The sequence below is a fragment of the Perca fluviatilis genome, chromosome 24, assembly GCF_010015445.1.
Source record: "Perca fluviatilis chromosome 24, GENO_Pfluv_1.0, whole genome shotgun sequence".
Taxonomy (NCBI): domain Eukaryota; kingdom Metazoa; phylum Chordata; class Actinopteri; order Perciformes; family Percidae; genus Perca; species Perca fluviatilis.
This window is the reverse complement of record NC_053135.1, coordinates 16,453,577-16,460,481: the sequence shown is the minus strand read 5'-3', so window position 1 is coordinate 16,460,481 and position 6,905 is coordinate 16,453,577. Positions and strand designations below refer to the sequence as shown.

The 6,905-nt window shown below is 42.4% G+C and overlaps 2 protein-coding genes and 1 non-coding gene across 4 annotated transcripts in view; 2 read left to right on the top strand and 1 right to left on the bottom strand.

Annotated features, from left to right (window-relative positions):
• LOC120554234 (zinc finger protein 501-like) overlaps positions 1-6,905 on the bottom strand; it is a 223,975-nt gene that overhangs the window by 152,190 nt on the left and 64,880 nt on the right. The gene's annotated exons all lie outside the window — the stretch shown is intronic.
• The window catches only part of LOC120554212 (gastrula zinc finger protein XlCGF57.1-like), a 443,376-nt gene that overhangs the window by 393,654 nt on the left and 42,817 nt on the right, over positions 1-6,905 (top strand). The window lies entirely within an intron of this gene.
• trnat-agu lies at positions 4,021-4,094 on the top strand. The gene has a single exon. It is a non-coding gene; the product is annotated as a tRNA-Thr (tRNA).

Sequence of the window (6,905 nt, the reverse complement as noted above, 5' to 3'; positions counted from 1 at the left end):
GCAGAGATTCTATGGCACAGGAAAAGAAGATTAGAAGCAAATCAGACGGAATACACAAAGAAATATACTGGAATGTACAATTCTAGCGACCAAGCTTCACTAGCATTCACACACTACTATTGGCAAGGCGTCCATGCTTGTATGTACAGGTCCTATCTCCTGACCAATCCCCTAACCTCCTAACCTTAACCACTCGAGGTGAAATGCCTAACCCCAACCAATCAAGCTGCTTCGTAGGGCAGGTCTTGGCGTGGCCATAGTGGGATTCGTAATTTTGCGTCCAGGCAAGGTGGCTGCCACAGCCTACAACCAATAAGGCTGCCACTTTAAAACTACAACAACCAGGTCACCAGCACCGAGAGCCAGCTGCCAGCAATCAGGTGATGGTGTGTTTAAAGAGGACAGAGCACAGACTTTAACAACTCTCATGTTGGTGGATTCTTTCTGTCAGCCCGTTTTTGAAGCCATAATAAATAGCCACCATAAATAAATAAATAATATAAATGCCCAAAAAATCATGGTGTTCAATAGGAAAATTTGTAATTAAATAAATAAATGATATGCAATCTCTCTCCAGTCCTCTATTTGCTCCTTTGCCCCCATCCCCTGGTTTCCATCAAATGCATTATATCTACTGACCTATCTACTTTCTGATCAGTCATCACCATTATTTAAATTATCAGTGCAGTGCCCATTAAAACGTGCCTGTTTGGAAAGGGCTACTCCATATCGATGTATTTCATTTGCGGGATAGTGCCGGTGCCGCCGGAGGTTCCGCCGGATGTCCCTCACCTTCTGCTGTCTTTGTGTTGGCGTTCTAAACTCTGGTCGATTCGAAACATCCTCCGAGCTAGAACCAACAATCAAATTTTGAGACTAGACTCCCCCTCTCCCCCTCCCACCCCCCTCGCATCATATAAGTCACCACACTAATCTGGAAACAAAACCTTGGCCTTTGGAATGCCAGGCCAGTTATGATTAGGCCAAATGTTGGTGCCATCTCACTAACATCTACAAACTGGGCAGCTAAAATGAACATACACTGGCTACTAACAAGCTGGGCAAGATACATTTGGTGTGGAGGTGGGGGGGTTTGTCGTGGTTGTGGAAGGCACGCCACAGTCGGCCGTCATCGCCACTAGTCCCCGGCCGTCGGCTTGCTGTGTCAGGGCCTTTATGTCCCCGGCTGTCTGGAGGTCTGCCCAGGCTGATATTGTAAAGGCAGCCTGTATAATAATACATTCCATTTATGGGTGCCTTTCTCGACACTAAAGAACACCTTACATGTACAAATAATAAGATAAAACAAATGCACAACAAAGAACGACCAGAAATACCAAGCACTAAACAACGACAGACAAATGCTATTTAATTACACAGAGTTCGCCAGTTTGATAGTTTGAGGTAGCTTTTTGGATGGGTTTTCAATATGGGGAGAAAGTCAGTGGATTGGCTTGGCTTGTGGGAGTGAGTTTACAGTGAATATAAAATAGCCTTATTTTTAACAAAAACAGTATTATTACAGGATATTACTACAGACATTCCTGCTCTTAAATCCTTGTTTTATTTAGTAATAATAGTAACAATGATTATGATAATCTTTATTTGTAGAGCACTTTTCAAAATCCACGCTACAAAGTGCTTCACAATAAAACAGAGCAGTCAGAAAAACATCAGGATTTAAAAAATATATATATATATAAAAACTAGTAGCCCATAACGCCCTGTACAATGTAGGTAAGAGTAGTAAAAACATTTTAAAGAAATAAAAGACAAATGAGGTCCAAGCTCAAATAAAGTCAGGAAAGGCTCTCCGATAAAAGTATGTTTTAAAAAGGGACTTAAAGGCCCTGGACACCCACACAGGTGTTTATAGTTAATGTGGCTGATTGGACCTCTTCCCAGGACTGTGTGGTTAGACTGAGTGACTGACATCTTCCTGAGTCCACTGTTAGTGTTCTTGCACCTGTTAGGGCGGGACAAATGACACCTTTGTCATCCTTATAGGCTGAAAGAATTTGTGACCTAATAAGTTCCCATCAAAGCTGCAGCCCACCTTCAACCTGAAAAGAGTCTAATCAGCCTGAATAACTGAAAGCACCTGTGTGGGTGTCCAGAGGCTTTAAAGGAGACCGCTGACTCAGCTGACCTGATATCCTCGGGCAGATTGTTCCAGGGACTGCTAGCGCTTTGTCCCCTGTAGTTTTTCGGCACAAAAAGTCTAAAAAAGCAATATTAACAGCCAACAGTAGGGGGCGCTAATACGATCACTTACTGTATATGCTAAGTGTAAAAGATACTGAGGAAGAAGAGTAGGCCTACTGGTCTGGCTATCACCAATCCACAGCCTGGTCGTGAGGGGCAGACAGTAGAGTTCATTTCACATCAGCAAGAGGTACTGTAAGTGCCAGGAGCACTTTATAATAATAATAAACATTTAGTGCTGTTGAACTTAAAGTGTTTAATCATTTCTGTTAATTTCCAACATTAAACGCGTTAGAAATAAATTGCGGGTTGACCGTGATTTCACTTGGTTGTATATGAGAGGTTGTAGTGAGCTCACTTTTGCTGCCAGGATGAAGACTATGGTATTGAATTAAACTGGAAAACATCAGGCATGCATTGGTACCACTCTAATCGTGCTAACAAACAGGGAAGGGGGCTAAATAATTCACCAAATGTAACCAAAAGCTTAACCAAAAAAATCCTAGCTTGCACTTTCTGTCTGTCTTCCATCAGAGTGCAGTTTTTCCTTGTCTTTCATATTTGCGTTTACTATTGTGGAACTGGCAAAGACCTGATGGTTGGTTGTGAAAGCTTCACAGACAACATTGATATAGGGCCCAGTTATTTTCAGCATTTCACAGCCTTAATCAAAAGTGTAATATGACATTGATAAAATATTAAATAGGTTATTCAATGCTAATTCTTTAACACAAAGCAACACATATTATATCAAGAATAGCTAAGAACCTGTCTTTAAAAGCATTTGTTTATTCAGGTTGAAGATAGTTACAGCACAAAAGATGACCGGGAGAGTGCAGGGAAGTGCCAGGATGTCCCAGGATGCTCTAGATCACAATATTTCACACGGCCCAAGTCAGATAGTCACAGCCTGGAACAATGTTTTGCTTACCACCCTCCGCAAAAGCCCAAACACCTGTCTCTACGGAGAGTGTTTAGTTGTAAAGATGGTACCAACCGCAAATGGCTAATAAACACAACCCCAATTCTCATCACTGGTTTTGAGATGTTACTTGCTGTGAATACCTCGTCTGATAGGCTACAGTATTGTGGCATAGTATCGGGACATCCTGGCTAGTGTCCGTTGCGCACGGCTATGGGCGTAGGGCTGGATGATGGGCCTATTTGGGAGAAAGTCCAGGGCTGTTTTTTAGCCCCAGTCCGTCCCTGTCCTCGGTCCAGGGCTGACCCAGAAGTTGTTTCCGGCCCCCTCCTTTTGTGAAGGCGGTGTCAAAGCTCTCATTCCTGCCCCGAGGAGCGAGCACGGAGCATCGAGGAAGGCTCACCAAGGAGTGAGGATACACGAGAGCAGCCTTCATCCCAGAAGCCGTGCGGCTGAAAGCCGTCGCTAACTCAGCCCATACAGCTGACGAGGAAAGGACGTCTCATCCCTCTAAAACACAATGGGACGACCTGAGAGGCAGGGAAGTGAGACGCAGCTTCTGCGTGGCTGTGCTGGTGTCTGGGTGTTTGATTGCAGGAGTGGAGCCAGCTGTGGCGGCAGTCAGGAGTCCAGCTGCACGTCGCCAGCAATCAGCCTCTGATTATCACAGCTGGTTTCTCCTGCAGCTCAGCGTCACGTCGGAGACAAAAACTTTGCCGTCAGTCTCGTTCGTGCATTACTGTTCTGAGAGAGGAATATCCAGACTTCTCATTGCTCTTGGGGACTGTAATAGTGCAAACCTCAGCACAATCTCAGTTATAGTACATATTAAACAGCTCGTACAAGATGAAAAAGAATTGAATTTTTTTTAATATTACAGAAGCTCTAAAGGAGGTGCTGTGGCTTAGTTGGTTAAAGTGCCTGTCTAGTAAACAGGAGATCCTGGGTTCAAATCCCAGCAGCACCTTGTTGTTGGGACTTTTTACCAGCCGGTTTTTGCCTCATAAAAAGGTGAAAAACAGGACTTGCTGTGTCTCTATGATCCTGTCCTGTCCTATTCATGTTAGCATACTCTTGGAAATTGCGGCGTCAACAGGTGCTGTTGTAGGGGGGCCCGCCTTGATAATCCTGCATAGGGGCCCGGTGTTGGTTCGTTACGCCGTATATATAAACACATTTCTACTACATAAGTGACCCAATTTAAAGATATATTCATCTTTCCAACGGTGAAATATCCCTTTAATAATGAACATTTGCATAAAACTTAGGGTGACCAGATTAAGTGCTTGTGCACGCACACGCTTTTTAACGTCATCATCTAATATTAAGTGTTTTTTTTCTGTAAAATTAAGAAATTTGTAGCAACAGCCTTTTTCAGTTTAGTGTGAGATTTATGTTGAGATTATTTCTAAAAAAGATTATTATTTATTCCAATAACACCAAAAGAATTAAATGATTAAATTTAATTTTTGGGTATTAAACACTTCATTTCCTGCATTCTGATGAATTTGTATGCCCCTATTTCTACCTTTTTCTGAATCAATGTATGCTGCAAATATCTTTATGTAAAGAGAAACACAGATTACAATCCAAATATAAAAACATAATGGAATATATTGAAGTAATGCTCTCAGGCATTCTGTATTGCGCATATGACAATTATTCACCTCAATGATACATTAATTAATTTTAATTCATTAATAAACCCTTGAACTGTAATATTTCAGATGTTTGAGCAAGATTTCTGCTCATGTCCAAAACTTTGTGCACATTCAAAATACATCTGTGTTCTCTGAGATTTGGAGGAGTCGTGATATTTTGAGAAAAATAAAGTTATAATAGGCTATTACAAGTATAAAGTCACTATTATTTTCAGAAACAAATCTACCGGCACCATAGTCTGCTGTGCATTAGGTGATTGCTCTGCTGATACGGTAGATCTCAGACCTTCTGACAGACACAGAGCCCCGTTTGGGTCTCTGGTCTCTGAATGAGACAAATAGTTTAGCTAGGGAAGTGGCTATAAGCTGCTATACATCGGAGGTGGAAACCCGAAACTACTGCTGCAGAAATACACGGAGCACAAACGCAACACATCTGCCACAGCATGTCCACAGCTGAGCGCGTCCATAAACCTGAAGCTGCCCAGGATTTTACAGCGAGAGTGGACAGTTTGCGACGCACAGGTCTGCTTCAGAGCTTCGTGTGTCTGAGTCTGAACCGTAGACCGGATACGTCACGTCACGGGAACTTCTAACTAAATCATTAGCATTGCGCTCCTCAACTTTGTGTTGATGGCATCAATGTATTCGACTGATTTGGCTAAAATTAAACCTTTCACAGGGCTTTCCTCACATAGAGACAGTTGCTAGTCAATGTTGCAAGGTGACGGCAACAAATACAGCATGGTCGGACCCCGCACGTAGCTGTTCTATTCACCTCGGAAAAATAAACTGGACAAATTCGGGCTACGCTCAAAACGTTCGGGGCTGAAGCCCCAGCTAAATCAGCAGACACCGCTCCTGGTGTAAACCGGGACATTTTAGCATCCCGACAGGCTTTTGGCGGGACTCGGGACAAGCAATTCAAAATCGGGACCGTCCTGGTCAAACCGGGACGTCTGGACACCCTAATAAAACTGTAAGTCGTATTGGTATTCCTAAAGATAACGTGACTTACCTTGCCACCTGCTACTGAAGTAGTAGAGCACAGCATAAGGCCTGAAACCTGATTCGATTTTCATTGTCAACTTAGATTGCAATGGACCTCTTTCACAGCAGACATTTTTACTTGTCAGAGTAGGAAAAGCCCAGCTGAAATGAATAACCTTAACGATGGCTCAATTCCATCAGGTGTCCCAGTAAGATATTTCAGTGAGTCAGCATGCACAATACCAGGACCTCTCCTAAGTGGAACGCAGCCATCAGTAATGGTTTTGAATACACCTGTGCTTTTCCTACTATGACATGTCTGCTGTGAAAAGGTCTATGGGGACGCCTCTCTGACACAACCATCAAGACCCATTGGGAAGACCCTGCCTTACTGCATCATGGTTATGCAAAGCCGCCCACCAACACCAAAGAAGTCCGCCATGAAGCAACACAGTGCAGTGTGGCACATAATATTCTTCTAAATGATTCAGACTCATTACTGTACAGTACACTGGCATTATACTTCAAACATTTAATACTCTTGTTCCAGTGCTTCAACAGTTTGCTGGGTCGTTTAAAATGTCTGTAAGAGACCAAGTACTTCTAACATTAATGAAATTAAGACTGAACCTCATGATTTGTGATCTGAGCAGACGGTTCTTCATATCATAGAGCTTGTCCAGTAAGATTTACTATATCTTACTGGATTGACAAATTGGAGGAAGTTACAAGAAACCTCATCCCTTGGCCTCCTAAGGAAACAATTCGGGCAACTATGCCATTAGCTTTTAAAACTAATTACCCCAAGACAACCTGCATTTTGGATTATAGCGAGAGCCTGTTACAAAAACCCCAAAACCTAGATTCAAGAGGAGAGTCCTATAGCCATTATTAACTCCCATAATACAGTTACGTACCTTGTAAGTATTGCTCCATGTGGATTAATAATGTTTGTCTCTGCAGCTTATGGTGGACGCTGTAGTGACAAGTTTATTATAGGGCTGTCAAACGATTAAATCGCTGAATTTCTATAGTTAATCGCATGTTTTATCACATGATTAAAATTCTATTATTTTTGCATTTCAGAACTGTTTTTAAGTACATATTAACAATGGAAAGCAATTATT